Source organism: Amblyomma americanum, chromosome 9 (genome assembly GCF_052857255.1).
Source record: "Amblyomma americanum isolate KBUSLIRL-KWMA chromosome 9, ASM5285725v1, whole genome shotgun sequence".
In the NCBI taxonomy this organism is placed as follows: domain Eukaryota; kingdom Metazoa; phylum Arthropoda; class Arachnida; order Ixodida; family Ixodidae; genus Amblyomma; species Amblyomma americanum.
The window spans coordinates 83081926-83097280 of record NC_135505.1 but is presented as its reverse complement, the minus strand read 5'-3'; the positions used below and the strand labels follow the sequence as shown (position 1 = coordinate 83097280).

General features: G+C 47.6%; 1 long non-coding RNA gene across 1 annotated transcript; it reads left to right on the top strand.

The window, feature by feature from the left end:
• The first annotated feature begins 1372 nt into the window (after window positions 1-1372).
• LOC144105197 (uncharacterized) lies at window positions 1373-10667 on the top strand. The gene is made up of 4 exons (XR_013308719.1): window positions 1373-1514; window positions 3027-3122; window positions 8461-8501; window positions 10626-10667. It is a non-coding gene; the product is annotated as an uncharacterized LOC144105197 (long non-coding RNA).
• The last annotated feature ends 4688 nt before the right edge of the window (window positions 10668-15355 follow it).

Genomic DNA, 15355 nt, shown 5'->3' with positions numbered 1-15355 from the left:
CCTCAATTGGTTTAAGAATGTGTTTGATTTTGTCCGCGTCGCAAACAGATGGATTCAGGCGCTTGCATAAATCGACGACATTCTCTATATAGCTTTCGAAATTCTCGGCGCCCTGCTATGTCCGACTGCGCAAACGTTGTTCAGCACGAAGTTTTCGAATAGCAAGGCTGCCGAAGACATCGGTCAGGCTGGATTTGAGCGTCGCCCAGGTAGAAAAATTGGCATTTTGATTGCGAAACGAAAAGTTGGCTACAAGTTGGTAAGATAAACGATGACGTTCGTTAGCTTACAACGTCATCGCATTTGTTGTAAGCGCTCACTCGTTGGTAGGAGGCGAGCCAGGCTTCTGCTTAGGTATCGCGTCCCGCTGAAGATTGCAAGGTCGCGCTGACGAACGGGACCGGAACAGACGAAAGCGGCGGAATCAGTTTGGCCAGGCTGGGTCGGGTGTCAGTCATCGTGGTAGAGCCCGGTTAAGGGGCGTAGGTCTTCACGTCCGTAGCTGCAGGGTTTGAACAGGCGGCGCCTCCACCAAGTTTAAAGAAGCAACTCAAGGAATAAATGTGGACGGCCACAATATTTGTTAGTGCGTCGCTGCTCGGTGGTAAAGCGTACTTTGTTGTTGTTGTTGACCTCACACCTTAAACGCCAAAGTGAACTTCGTCAGCTTCGTCTTCCTACTGCGCCTTCGGCGGCTCTGGCTGCTGGGGCATCAAGCTCCAATTCTCAGTCTTAAAAATAAAATATTTAGGAAGAACAATCAATTTAGCGGAGATTGAGCGCCCTTGGTCTTCTATTTTTATATTAACTTATTTGCTGTTGCTAAAAGCGTTCCTCATTGGTTTTCAATGGAAGTCATAACTTTTCGATGTGATGGACGGAAACATGTTAAAATAAAGATGTTACTTTACGTTGCAAGAATGGAACATTGCCTTCAGTATTTCCATATCAGTGTCTTACAATGTTTCAATTTTCAAAATTTTTTTCCGTGAATGTTGGACATAAATAAAATGGCGACATACACGTAGTTAACGTCGTGCCACGTGACCTTCCAGGCATTGACCCGGCTGTGGATGCCTTAGTTTGTCTCGACACCGCCTTCGCAGTTTGCAGCGCCATGAAGCTCCACCCGACTTTGAAACCCCAGTGTTCCTTGGCGTGTCGTCAGTGTACTCAGTGAATAAGGTCTACAGACGTCATTTTGTTTCATGAGAAAATGCCTGCTGCTCTACTTGTTGGACATTCTGACGCCCTTTGTTAAGTGTTTTGCGTTGTGAAATGCAGGCCCTTTCGATGTGCCCTTTCCTCTGGCTGTACTTTCCCCTCACATCCTGACGACAATAAGAAACGGCGTGCGTGGAGAAACACCGGAAATAGAAGGGAACACGATGCGGCTAACCAGCGTCATTTTGTGCTCGCTTCACATCGTCGTTGTGTGTCACCAAAACCTCCGCCAAATTTGCTGACGCCATTCGCATATCGGTCTTATGCTGTAGCACTGACTGCTAAAAAAGGTAAGTGCAAGGCCCTTTGCAAAGTGATCTACTTTTCGCCAAGGGCACGCTGCTGTTGAGCTGTGTCCTGGATACCGCACACCAGTCTGCCACAAAGCATCACTTCGAGTGGCAGCATTCCTCACGTGGTCATCAACAGAATCCTAGGGGCGGAAGTTTGTGTAGAAGTAGAAGTAGATGTAAATGCAGAAGTAAAGGTAGATGTATAATTACAAGTAGAAAGCTGGCATCAAAATTACACCACCTTATCGATACTCATTTCGCTCACATCATGCGAAACGGTCCCTGAGGGCAGTTGATCGCGTTTGTATAACCTGGCGTGTCCGACGAGCTCCGACGGCTTGGAATCCCTGTGCTTGGTGAGCAGACAAACCAGCGCTTCCTAACCCACCTCAGCCAGGCGCTGGAGCAAAAATGAGTAGCGAGATGGTGCTCTATGTGAGCTCGCCGTTTTGGTTTAGGAGGGGCGGCCCCTTCTTCACAAGTGCAGGACATCGTTAGGCGCGAAATGATTTTGAGACGTTCAAACCTCGGCGTCCAGTCACACCATTCTTCGAACTTCTTGATCCGGGCCACGACCATGAGGCTGGAAGACTTGCGAGGTCGTTTGCCTCGCGGCCAGTGCTGTATAGACCGGGGAGATACCGAGACAGGGCTTTTTGAGAACATTGGGGCTGTTTCGCACTGCCGGCAAGTGCCGTGCGAGTACACCGAACACGGCTCGAATATACTCTGTCATTGTCACTAGGTGCCAAGAGTTCCATCTGGCAGAATACAGCAGGAATCCTCCTGTGGCAGCTACCAGTTTCTCAAAGTGGTTGGTCTAACTATTCAGCATACTGCATCAGGTGCCGATTGCACATGATTGTGGCTTCAGCACATCTGGTCTCTCTCAGATTGCTGAGAGCAACGAGACCGCATCATCCCGCTAACGTAGTCGCAGTTAGAACGCGTCCGCTGCTCCTGCTAATGGAGTTTGAGGTGCAGCACGTCCACCCCCGCCCGATAACGGCTCATGCGTGCAACACGTCTTCCTCCTCCGGCTAACGATGCCGCAAATGCAACACCTACGCCCCTCCTGCTATTCGACTTGTCGGTGCAACCAGTCTTCCTCCGGCATCCTACCAACGCTAAGCGGAGGCAAGCGTACCGTACACGTCTCTTATGTCCTGTCACAATTTCGAGTCCACTCGCACAAGAGACCGCAAGGAGCATGCCACTTCGGTCGTCACACATCGTGCAGCCAAGAAGCAGAGCCGCAGTCAAATGCCGGGAAATCTGAGACTGGGACTACCTGGAGGTCCCAATTAAATTGGAGACGTCTGTTCGATAATCACCTCCTATACCGCCTGGATCACAACGGAAAGAATTCCAAAAGCTTCTTGAACGTCGTGCCGTCTGCGTTGAAATTTCAGGAATTTCGCCTTGATAACGCACCACTCGTTACGGCGAGAAATGCCGGAATGGAAGTGCCCGCTCTTCACACACAGGCTGTACTGTTTCTCTTTTCAGCCATCTCGTCAAAAACGCCTGAGAGATAAATTATTGATGGTTGCAAAGCATAAACACAAATATTCGCAACGCATCAACTGACCCAGTCTACTAAACGTAAGTAGCATATGTACCGGTTATTATGATTCGGCGAAATGTAAGACTGTGCTTCTGGCACCTTGGCGAACTATCCTTCGCAGGGATCTTTGGTCCTAACTTCATAGCTAAGGCATGAATTCGGGTCTGTCCCCATTCAGGCATCTATCAATACGGCGTGATTGCAGAACCAACAAAGGTCATGACTAAGTCACCGGACCCACAATCAAATCGGCTAGCCACAAAACACTTCTCGCTCATCGCGTTATTCTTAATAAAATACGCAAGAAAGTACACCGTAGACTAATACGAATGTACGGGCCACATGCGGCTTCTCCTCTTCTCTGTCTGCGATTTATTTAGGCGCCCATTAGGAACAATGCCGAGCAATCTCATTACCGAATGCGTCCTTAGCAGTAATCACGAAAGGATGTGGTATTCCAACGATTTGGAAGTCGTTCACAGGGTCGCAGTGGAAAGGGCAAAAATGGGGGTGGTATTTAAGCCATTTGCAATAATGTTCATCGAGGCTCGTGGAAATCCTAACGTGCTGACTCAATGATTGACACCGGCTGTACCCTCCTGACACCTTTTAACCGATGCCTCTAAGCGTCAACGGGCGAAAACTTCGGCACAGAGTTCTCAACTAAGTGTCGACGACGAATGCAGTGAGACCTTCCAAAATGTCCTAAGTGTTTCTCATTCCTCATGCGCCTAAAAAAGAGGGCACACTACAGATGTGTCTCGATTATCATTGAAGGTATTGGTGAGCGCTACAAAAATACGGAAAGGGACGAACACAGAAGACAGGCGCTTTCTAACATCTGTTTATTATCTGAAGAAGCATGCCTATATACACATATTAACGTCAAATCATACACAGAATAGGGAAGAGCACACGACGCTGACAAGAGCGATATGAAGGAAAAATATATAATAATAAAATATCAACACGTGCCTTTACAACAGCCGAAGATTGCTATTCCTGAGGTAGTTTAATTCGGTTCTCCCTATCATCATTGAAGGGGAGCTGATACATTGGTTATCTGGAGCAACGTGCATAGCGAAAGCTTCGATAATTTCGCGTTCCCTTCTGTTTCTGGCCCGACCTATTACCTTGGTGTTTTTAGCATTGGGGTGCATTTGCACTGTGCGCAATGTGGTGCCAGATTTCCTGATTTTGCTACTTGCTCGCATAATCTTTCGTGCTCTCTGAGCCTCTTGTTCAGGCATCTACCCGTTTGCCCTACGTAGGTTCGTTGACAGCTAAGTGGAATGCTGTAAATGACGTTTTCTTCACACTCTCGATAGGTGATATCGTGTTTGACGTTGCACCCAGGTTTCATTTTGTGGTCTTCATTCTCGTTGACCTTTTTGCACATTCGAATGAGCTTATTGGGAGCTGAAAAAACCACCTCAACTCCGTACTTGTTCGCTGTCTTCCTTATTCTGTGGGAGATGTTATGAATGTATGGCATCACAACGGGGCGTCCCTCATAGCTCGGTTTCTTATTCTTATCGGACCCAGTAACTTCCCTTAGTAAGCATTCTGCAATGCCGCCAAGTAACTGCTCCGGATAGCCACAAACCCTCAATCGGGAAACCTGTTCAACAATTATGTGACTAATCGAGTGGGGGCATGATTTTATTATAGCTAGTTTTAGGCAAGAAGTTGCTACAGCTCGTTTACCAATATTGGAATGACCAGAATCAAATCGCAAGAGTGGTTTTTCTGCCCTGGGCTTATAAGCCCAGCAAGTGTGGTTGTCGCTGCAAGTCACCAGCAGTTCTAGGAATCTAATCTGGCTGCCCTGTGGGGTTTCAGGTGTGAACTCAAGGCCGGGAAAAACACTCTTCCATTCATTAAGAATACCTTCCACGTTTATGGAGTCGGTTAGGCTGTTGGGAAGGCAGAGCAGGTAATCATCAACGTACCTAAAGCAAGCTAAAATATTGTGCGTATTTAGTATGCTCGATATCTTCCGATTGCCCTGTGCCAAAAAAAAAATGCCGGACAGCACAGGTGCGAAACAAGATCCAATACTTATGCCTCCTTTTTGCAGAAACAATTCGCCTTGAAATTCCACGTATAAAGAGCACAGGTAGCATTCAACCAATTCAAGAAAGCAGTTAACACTCATTTCACTCTGGTTTTGAAACCTAGCAGTTCCGAAGTGTTCATTGCATTCTTCTACAGCTCTCAAGGCGGCGCTCCATGGAATGCTATAATACATGTCAACCACATCAATTGATAGGCACACCACCGGGGGCTTGATCTTAAAAACATTTACTCCTCAGATACTTTAACCATGAATGGGTCCCGAATCGGAAGGATCTAAAGATGGGCTCTTAAACATTGAGACAAGCAGCGTTGCCAGGTCCCTCGGTCTTCAACAATGAACCTGAAAGGCATGCCTTCTTTTTGCGTCTTGATTGTGAAGAAAGGCTTTAGACAGGTCGCCTTGCACTCTGTGATCTGTTTCTGCAGCTTTTCATTTCTGGAGGAGCCGCATTTCAAAGCCACACTGCTCCGAATTTTGGCAAAATTCCTTTTGCAAATTTTTGCGGGATCGAAGTTCTTTCTTAGTCCTTCCAAAGTCATGCTTCGATACACGCCTCTGTCAATGACCACGAACCGACCTGTCTTGTCCGATGTCATCAGGCTGATTCTGTTGTCTGTCAGAAAGGTGATAGTATCCTTTGTCGTGTTGTCTCGTGGCTTCAGCTGGTTAACCTGTCTGATGGTTCGCACTGCTTCAATAATGCATGCGGCTCTTTCCTTGTCGGGCAATCTGTCTGCTATTTCATAAATCCTCGCGAGGTTATTGAAGCAGTGCGAACCATCAGTGTGTGTGTGTGTGTGTGTGTGTGTGTGTGTGTGTGTGTGTGTGTGTGTGTGTGTGTGTGTGTGTGTGTGTGTGTGTGTGCGTGCGTGCGTGCGTGCGTGCGTGTGTGTGTGTGTGTGTGCGTGCGTGCGTGCGTGCGTGCGTGCGTGTGTGTGTGTGTGTGTGTGTGTGTGTGTGTGTGTGTGTGTGTGTGTGTGTGTGTGTGTGTGTGTGTGTGTGTGTGTGTGTGTGTGTGTGTGTGTGTGTGTGTGTGTGTGTGTGTGTGTGTGTGTGTGTGTGTGTGTGTGTGTGTGTGTGTGTGTGTGTGTGTGTGTGTGTGTGTGTGTGTGTGTGTGTGTGTGTGTGTGTGTGTGTGTGTGTGTGTGTGTGTGTGTGTGTGTGTGTGTGTGTGTGTGTGTGTGTGTGTGTGTGTGTGTGTGTGTGTGTGTGTGTGTGTGTGTGTGTGTGTGTGTGTGTGTGTGTGTGTGTGTGTGTGTGTGTGTGTGTGTGTGTGTGTGTGTGTGTGTGTGTGTGTGTGTGTGTGTGTGTGTGTGTGTGTGTGTGTGTGTGTGTGTGTGTGTGTGTGTGTGTGTGTGTGTGTGTGTGTGTGTGTGTGTGTGTGTGTGTGTGTGTGTGTGTGTGTGTGTGTGTGTGTGTGTGTGTGTGTGTGTGTGTGTGTGTGTGTGTGTGTGTGTGTGTGTGTGTGTGTGTGTGTGTGTGTGTGTGTGTGTGTGTGTGTGTGTGTGTGTGTGTGTGTGTGTGTGTGTGTGTGTGTGTGTGTGTGTGTGTGTGTGTGTGTGTGTGTGTGTGTGTGTGTGTGTGTGTGTGTGTGTGTGTGTGTGTGTGTGTGTGTGTGTGTGTGTGTGTGTGTGTGTGTGTGTGTGTGTGTGTGTGTGTGTGTGTGTGTGTGTGTGTGTGTGTGTGTGTGTGTGTGTGTGTGTGTGTGTGTGTGTGTGTGTGTGTGTGTGTGTGTGTGTGTGTGTGTGTGTGTGTGTGTGTGTGTGTGTGTGTGTGTGTGTGTGTGTGTGTGTGTGTGTGTGTGTGTGTGTGTGTGTGTGTGTGTGTGTGTGTGTGTGTGTGTGTGTGTGTGTGTGTGTGTGTGTGTGTGTGTGTGTGTGTGTGTGTGTGTGTGTGTGTGTGTGTGTGTGTGTGTGTGTGTGTGTGTGTGTGTGTGTGTGTGTGTGTGTGTGTGTGTGTGTGTGTGTGTGTGTGTGTGTGTGTGTGTGTGTGTGTGTGTGTGTGGGTGATTCTGGCCAGCGACATGACGGATTCGTACATTAGATCATCTAAGGCGGATCCCCACATGCTCGTTGTCAGCGGTCACTTGTCGAAATGAGTAGACTTCCAATCATTGCGGAAGCTATATTTAATGGGCTGCTCTAGGATTTTTAAGATCTTTATAACTGCCCGGTCTGAACCCTGAAGTAGGCCAGAGCGAACTTTAACGTCGCCAGCCTAGGCCACTGCAAGCAATACAACATAAGAAGGCGGTACCTGAAGGTCTCGGTCGAGGACGAAGTGCTCCTTTGCCCGCATCCATTTAGTGAAGCCGCAAAATGATTGGCAGCCTCCCTTCCTTCGCTATGGAACGAACACTACGTGGTAACAAAGCGTGCGTCTCGGCTGCCGTAACGACTTTGCAATGCGCAGGGTGGTAAAGAAACCGGGCCTGCCAACGTGGCCGATGTGTGAACGTACCACGGTCGTCCACGGACCATGCAGGCGCAGATGGCCCACAAGGCGGATAGCACGATCGTACTGGAACAAAAACGGCGCCTAACATGGTCACCCTGACCATCATCTGGTCGGGGTTTCCCAAAGCCGTTGGTCAGCTGCAATCGTTTACTTTGCCAACCGCAGCGCATCACAGTTTTCTGTGGTCCTTTTGTCACTCATTTTCCTCCGTTATCTTACGCTTCGAGAAGTGTCCCACCTTTTGAAAGTGGAGAAGAGCAGGAGGGATCTACTAGCTCTTTTTGACCATTTAAACTGCACGCTTTCCCTTCTATTCATCTGGTTACCTGAAAGTGCAGTGCAACTGCACATGATCGAACTGCTGCTCGCGAGTTGTGGCATGTCCTCACTGCGGTGACAATTGAAAAAGAGAGCGAAAGCAGCACTGGAGGCATATGGCGTAATGGGTGTTCGTTTGCGGGCACGCTTTCTGTGGCCAGCGGAAGCCGTCGGAATTTACACGGATGGCAGGCCGAAGCTGTACTACTCAGAAGGCAGTAGATTGAAGTGGCAACTCTGAAAAGTGATTGGCTGTTTGGCATGAGTGGCTGCTGTACGAGCAGTCAGGTGTCATGTACTCCTTCGACCTCTTACCTGTGCTCCTTGGTCTCAATCGCGTCTCAGCGCGTTTTTGTTCGGCAGCACTAAGATGCTAGCGCACGTTTTGATGTAACTATAAAATTTCGTTCTCGAGAGGTTGCTCTACTGCGCGGCTACTTTCAATTCTGAGCTCCTTTGTAAGCATTAGCATGTTCCGGAACGAAGCGGTCTCTTTTATACTGACTGTGTGTGTCTCACAGGTCATGAGAGAGCATGGCTTGCGCACCTCGTTCCCTGGAAGGTGAGGCCTTCATATTTGTGCTGTATATAGACAGACCTATAACTTTATGCTACTTTACATTGTACTATACGATGCGTGAGTGCGAACAGCATTACCAAAGCTAGGAGTTTAATATTTGAAAATATATCGAGCGATTGCATTGCCTTCGAATATCTTTGCACGAGTTCTAGCAAATGCCAGAAGAGGCGTTAGCCATAAACACAACTATGGTGTAACTTCCGACCATTTGAACTGCTAAGCAACAAGGCGGGATGAATGTGGATCGCAATAATGAAATGATGGTTGACTGCTGACGAAACGCACGCTGAAGGCAGGAGACGTACTAAATAATAAAATTGACCAAAATACTAGAAATGAATGACATTTTACACCGCCCCCAAATTGGCCGCTTAAATATTATCCGATTATATATATATATATATATATATATATATATATATATATATATATATATATATATATATATACATATGCAAAGTAGATAAGTAGCCTTGCGGGTGGATGAAGGACGAAACCTGAACATGAAGAAAGCACGAGCCACGAGCCTCGCACTTCTCCCTCTGAAATCTTCGTTTCTCTCTTCAGCGCTGGAGGCATTAACCCCTGCCGTTCAGTAAGCATTGTCCCGATGCTAACGAGTGCCTGCCGTGAGACAAGATAAGTGCGTGCTAGTGTGGTAAGGTTTGCGGCAGACCACGTGTACCGTTTCGGTGCACTTGTGTCATCCGGGTTCTGGCGTCTCATGAGGGACAACCTCATTGTTGTGCTCGCTGACACGATGGACGACTCTAAAGGGACCTGCGGTGCAGGAATTTTCCCTCAATCTACGGCGCCGGATGGGGTGCAAAATCCAGACAAGGTCACCTGCCAGAAATTCGGCATATCGCTGGCGCTGGTTGTACTGCCGCGCATCCCCGTCTTGCTGCTCTCGGATACACACCCAGGCCAGCTGGCGAGTACCGTCGATGCTTTGTAGAAAAACGGCAACGTAATCATTTGTGTGGTCGTCTAAATAGGGATGCATAGCATCTAGTCTTGTTATTACCGTAGGTCTATAATCTAAAGAGAATGGTGCCATATTGGTGGTTTCCTGGCCGGCGGTATAGTACGCCAACGTGACATACGGTAAGACGTCGTCCCACGCTCTGTGCTCTACGTTCACGTTGATGGACAGCATGTCAGCAAGTGTGTGTGTTGAGACGTTCCATTAGTCCATTTTTCTGAGGGTGGTATGCGGTCGTCCTGTGGTGCTGTGTGGGGTTCAGAATGAGAATGTGCTGCATTAACTCAGCAGAGAAGACAGGATATTGGTCCGTAATCAGAACTTCTAGTGCGCATTGCCGGAAGACAATTTGATGAACGCAGAGTTCGGCGATCTCGATGGCAGGGCCACTGGGCAGAGCTGCCGTTTCCGCGTAGCGAGTCAGCTACTCGCTACTCTATTTCTTGAGCTTCACGTAGGGAACAGTCCAAGAAAGTCTATACCTGTTCCTTGGACTAGGCTGGACGGAGTGGGATGGGCTTGAAAATGCCAGCACGCTTGAGAGGAGGAATCTTGCGCCGCTAGCAGTCCCGGCAGGCTCGTACATAATGCGTCAGGGCAGCGGATAGGCCAGGCTAGAATCACCTTTCATGAATTCTGACGTGGGTTCGAGTGACTCCGAGGTGGCCAGAGGAGGGATCGTCGTGACAGGCATGCAAAATTTCGTCACGTAGGGTTACTGGCTGAACAAGTGAGTACTAGCACGGTTCGGGGCAAAATACTTGACAAGAACGCCGTCGTGGTGGCAGAGATAAGGCAATGAGCGTCTGAAGGCCTTAGGTAGCGTAGCGCGTGCACCTTGTGATAGAGGCGATTTTTTAGGCTAAACTTTTTTAATATTTCTTGGGTCACCCAGGGTTTAATAGTCCTTCGTGCCTTCTGTGAAGTTTTGGCAGTAAATGAAGTGTTATGTTTTGGTAAAATTACTTCTAGGATTTTATCTTATGCCTCGTCGGGGTTATGTGCATGATAAACTTGCTTCCATGAAACGTTCTCAATATTGTACCTAAACTGATCTAAGCTTCTCTGGGATATGTTTTGGAAAACATGTTTTTTTCCTTTTTATTTATTCCGCTTACAAGCATATAGACCGTCAGGCGGTCAGATATCGGTCGCTATGATGTACGCCATAATAAGCGATACTGGGTGGTTCTTTATAAAGAAGCCTAGAAGTGTGGCAGATGTCTGTTATCCTTGTGGCACTGGTACAAATTGCGTCGAACCTCTTTATATTCGCAAGTGAGTACTTTTGAGATTGTTTTGCACCCGTTCCGAGCTGGTCGACATTTAAATCATCTCCTACAACATGCTTAATGGCGTTTTCAATTGCAAAAATAAACATGCGTTCAAAATATTCACATAAGGCATTTGAATAGCCATTAGATAGTCTACACAATCCCAGGCTCTGGGCACTGTCGGCAAGTCTTATCCAGTCGCTCGACGCTAAGAACTTTTAAAATTTGACTGCTTAATCTTTCTTAGTAATGTAATAAGTTTCTTCAAATTGCCAGTAATGCCGCTTGTTTTAGTTTCCCAAACTTCAAGTTCCATCTTTCCTCAGCCCGAAGGCTCGGACTATGAGGGTAAAGGCTTCAAGTCAAGATTACTGCATGGTAATTGGCAGTAATTGGAATTGGTGGCCTGGGGAAAAAAAACTCTAATTTAAGCTTTGACAGGAAAAAGTTCACGAACACATAAAGGGGAAAGCAAGCAGTAGAAACGAAACTCGCGGAAGGCAGACGAGAGCTTAAGAAAAAAAAAGGAAAGCTTTACTGAGCGTTCAACGTTCGGCTAAAGATTCAGCGTTCTACGTATGAGTCTGGTAGATGGTGCGTCGGGCGAAGAGGCGTTGCGCGGCGTCGTCGCAGTCAGTGGGCTCCGGTCTATGCCCTGATAGAAGCGCATGGTAGATGGCAGTCCCCACGGCGGGCCTCAACGCTGCCGCCGGAACCCGTCACACCTGTGGAACACGGGCGCGGTGCCCAGGACAGGTGGACGGGGAAAGCAGCGGGGCGATGGAGGCGGCCCCTGTTCAGACTGCCGGCCACGGGAACAGCAGGAATAGAGCAAAGTTTTCTGCGTGTGCTGACTCAGGCTGACTACGACGGGCTGTCCGGGTCTGGTAGCCCGGACTTCTGCGGCTGAGGCCCAAGACTGGAAACTCGACGAGCCAGCAGCTTTCGTCCACATCCGTCGCCGACCGCGTTCTTCCTGTTCTCTCCATAGACGCTCTGCGCCACATTTTCCTTCTCCTCTTCTTCTCTTCCTCTCGAGCGTCTTCGCCAGCCGCGGTGTGGCGCCTGTACCTTACACGGACGCGCTACCCAATGGAGCGCGGGTTCAAGGTAGCCCCTGCCCCACGAAAACTGGTGGCGTCGTTGGGATCGGAATCGACTAGTGTCCACGGTCGGCCAGCGAGAGAGCAGCTGTCTCGGGAGATCATCACAAGTGTGGGTGAGTGCTTGCGTTTCCTCTGATGTGGACCAGATTCTAAAAAAGGGTTAAAATTCAGAATTGTCAGAGATCTGCGCTCAAATCCTGGAGTATTGGTTTTTGCTTTGTGTTTTGGAAGTAGCCTTATTGAGAATTATCCTAGACCTACTGAAGCTCCAGAAAGCGGACCGGTTGCTGTTGTGTGAGGAATCAGGGATCGATAAAAAGGGTTTGGCACGAAAACCCGAGATTATACAGGCAATCACTGGTTTGGGGGATGATAATGAAGAGCTCAGTGAAGCGTGGAGTCTCATAAAAAAAAAGAAAGAGTAGCTCAGCCAACAGAAAAGGCGTGATCGTGAAACTTAGAAAAGAGAGAAAAAACTGGAGCTGGAGATAGAGCTCTGTAAGTTAGAAATGGAGTTGAGCAAGAGGTCCGGGAATTGTCCAGAGCTAGTGGCACCTCTTGTCAATACGGAGGCAGAGTTCAAGATGTCTAGGTACACGCAGCCATAATAGCACCAGGCTAAATCGGTCTGTATCTAGCAAATTTTGAACGAACTTGCGAGAAATTCTTCAGTTGAGACACTCGTTCTCAAATGCAACTGACGGTTCTGCCCTGCGAGGCAGCGGAGGTTATCGCGCGACTCAGCCAGGAGGTCGCGGACAACTAGCAGAAGATGAAGGCCTGCCTTTGGCGAAAGTATAGACAGGGCCGAAGTGTTCATGCAAAGATTTCGGGGAGCTAAGATATAACGCGACGAAAGCTTTCCCGAGTTGTGCAAGTTGAAAGTGAAGTTGGTCGAATGGATAAAGAGCATTGAGTCCTACAGTGACCGGGACGCTGTAGTTGAGACAATTTTGAGACGATGCAGGAATGGCGTAGAGGTGGAGCATCCGCCTCGCGTGCAAGAGTACTGGGGTTTGAATCACGATGTCGCGCAATTCCCCACCACGTATGAAAAAACACACTCCGCGTGTAGACGGAATTGAATAAGCAGTCCTGTGGTGCGGCCTGGTCTCGGCGACCAGAACCGACAACGCACTCCCTCACCAGAACACGATTTCGCAACCCTGGTGTGGTACTTTGCAATAACCTTCTATGAACAAACCAATTAACCCTCGGCCCTCAGTCCCGAGCGGCTGCGGAGCGCTAACAGAGGTGGCGGTCAGACCTGTGGCGTAGAGGAGGGTGCTAAGAATCTCTGGCTCCGGGCAGGCCACCATGTAAATCTTAACCTGGCAACGTTTAACGCTGGAATCTTATCTAGTGAGGCTGGCCTAGCAGTGCTGTTCGAGAAACTAGCGGGCATTAAATGGAATGCCATACGGCCTAGAGATGTTGGGAGGAAAGGCGAGGCATATACAGTGCTAAATAACGCGCACATACTTTGCTATCGCGGATTAGAGGAGACACGAGAATTAGGTGAGGGATTACTTATTAATTGGGATACATTTGGAAACGCCGATGAGTTCTATGCTATTAAGGAAAGGGTGGCAGCTATCGTAATTAAGCTTAATTAGAGGTACAAAGTGAAGCTGGTGCAGGCATACGCACCTACATCCAGTCATGATGATCAGACTGTTGAAAGCTGCTATGAAGAGGTGGAATCGGCAATGAACAAAGTAAAAGCACAGCACATTCTACTGAAGGGCGACTTCAATGCGATGGTGAGCAAGAAGAAGGATGGCGACCAGGCGCTAGGCGACTATGGGCTAGGTTCTAGGAAGAGCGGGGGAGAACTATAAGTAGAGTGCGCAGATAAAAAAATGATTTACGGATCATGAATACCTTGTTCCGCAAACAAAAGAATGGGAAGTGGACCTGGAAGAGCCCCAATGGTTAAACTAAAAATTCAATCGCCTTCGTACTATGCGCTCAACCTGGCATAGTTTAGGATGTGGACGTCCTCAGAAAGGTGTGTTGTATCGACTACACAATGGTAAGTTCTCAAATTAGCCTAGACTTGAAGAGGGAACGGAAGACGCTAGTGAAGAGGAAGTGCATTAACGAGATAGCGGTAAGAAGGAAAATAGAGGAATTCAGGATATCGCTGCAGAACAGATATTCAGCTTTAACTGAGGTAGACCATCTTAATGCTAATACAAGAAACGATAATCTGACAACTATACTTGTGCAGTGCCGAGTAGAAGTACGCGGTAGGACGGTTTGACAGGTTACCGGAAAGCTATCTCAGGAGACGAGTGATCTGATTAAGAAACGCCAAAGTAAGAAGGCGTCTAACACTATCGACAGAATAGAACTGGCAGAGCTATAGAAGTTAATAAATAAACACAAGGTAGCCGACATTAGGAAGTTTAATTTGGCGAGAATTGGGAACGCTCTAAGGAACGGGGGTATCCTAACAGCGGTGAAGAATCTAGGCATAGGTAAAAACCAGATGTATGCGTTAAGAGGCAAAAAGGGCAATGTCATTAGCATTAAAGATAAGATAGTTAAAGTGGCCGAAGAGTTCTACATAAATCTGTACAGTAGCCAATGTAATCAGAATGTTAAGGATAGAGAGAGTAGCGCACAGCAATGTGTCATCCCGATAACAGAGTAAAGAATTGTTTAGTAGCAATGGAAAGGGAAAACAGCTGGTGAGGATCAGGTAACAGCAGATCTCTTGAAGGACGGAGCGGTGATTGTGCTAGAAAAAATAGCCACCCTGTATAGGCAATGCCTTATGACATCGACCGTACCAGAAGCTTGGAAGATTTCCTACATTATCTTAATTCTTAAGAAAGGAGGCGCCAAGAAATTGAGAAATTATAGACCGTCAGCTTCCTGTCTGTTGCGTACAAGCAATTTATTAAGGTAATCGCTGATAGAGTCAGGGCAACCTTAGATGCTAATCAAGCAAGCGATCATGCAGGCTTTCGTAAAGGGTATTGAACAATATATCATACTCACATCGTTAATGAGGTGATAGGGAAACGCGGAAAATATAATCAACCAATATATGTTGCTTTCTTCGATTGCGAGAAAGCATTTGACTCAGTTTCAGGTATATGGAGATGTTGAGACTAAAAGTTTCTGGTGGAGAAATTTCTCTGACAACTTTCTTTCAAAGATTCTGCTTTTATTCTCACAGTGAGGGCTACCTAAATAATGCTCGTGCTTGTCGTATAGTATAGGCGATGAGTAAGCACCGCGGGCTATTTAATGAGAGGTGACCTCCTCGGCAAAAGCGGATTATGGATGTGGTTTCAATGGCTCTGATCCTCTGTTTATCAGATCTGTGCACTACAGGATAAATATAAATGAAAGATTATGGTTAAAATCCTGTTGATATGTTCATAAAGACTTGCTAGTTGTGGTCCCTATTGCAGTTAAAATTTAATAACGGTTCGTACCTGGACGATACTTTCCGCA